Raw genomic sequence first — 634 nt, 5'->3', positions numbered from 1 at the left:
TGACAAACCCCAATTTGAGGATTTATCTTGTGATGATTTCAGGGGTTTTATCAATGATTCCACACACTTTCCATATAAAAATACAAGATTTTGCATTCCTTCCCTAGTTTTGCCTCATGAATGAAAACATGCCTGTTTTGCACTAAAATAGATACATCTCTGATCTTCTCTTGATGCCATTCGATGCCGTGACTTGTGTGTTAAGTGGTTTCAGGATATAGAATAGGAATGGACCGAAAGAGAGAAGGAAGATGGGTACGAAGAAAGGAAGCATGAGGATTAAGCCTTGGGAATTTCCGCATAGGCGCGTGCGCGCACCTGGCGCGCCCGCGCGGATACGGCTACGTGGAGCCGAAGCCAAGAGCCGGCTTGAGAAGCAGCTAAGCCAGGATCTTCATGGGCGCGCACGCGTACATCACGCCTCCGCGCACATTGCAAGACGTCTCAACGGCGCGTGCGCGCCGATTTGCGAATATGATTTTTTTAAGAAGTCACGTGACTTAGGCGTGGAGGCAGTTGAGGATTCCACTCTTAGAGAAGCACCTTGGCGGGAAAAGCTTAAGAAGACCAAAGGAACAAGGGTTAAGGACACTTTTAGTTCATTTCTTCTAGATCTAGATATTTTCCCTTTTTT

Source organism: Arachis ipaensis, chromosome B06 (assembly GCF_000816755.2).
Source record: "Arachis ipaensis cultivar K30076 chromosome B06, Araip1.1, whole genome shotgun sequence".
In the NCBI taxonomy this organism is placed as follows: Eukaryota; Viridiplantae; Streptophyta; class Magnoliopsida; order Fabales; family Fabaceae; genus Arachis; species Arachis ipaensis.
Note: the sequence above shows the minus strand (reverse complement) of the source record.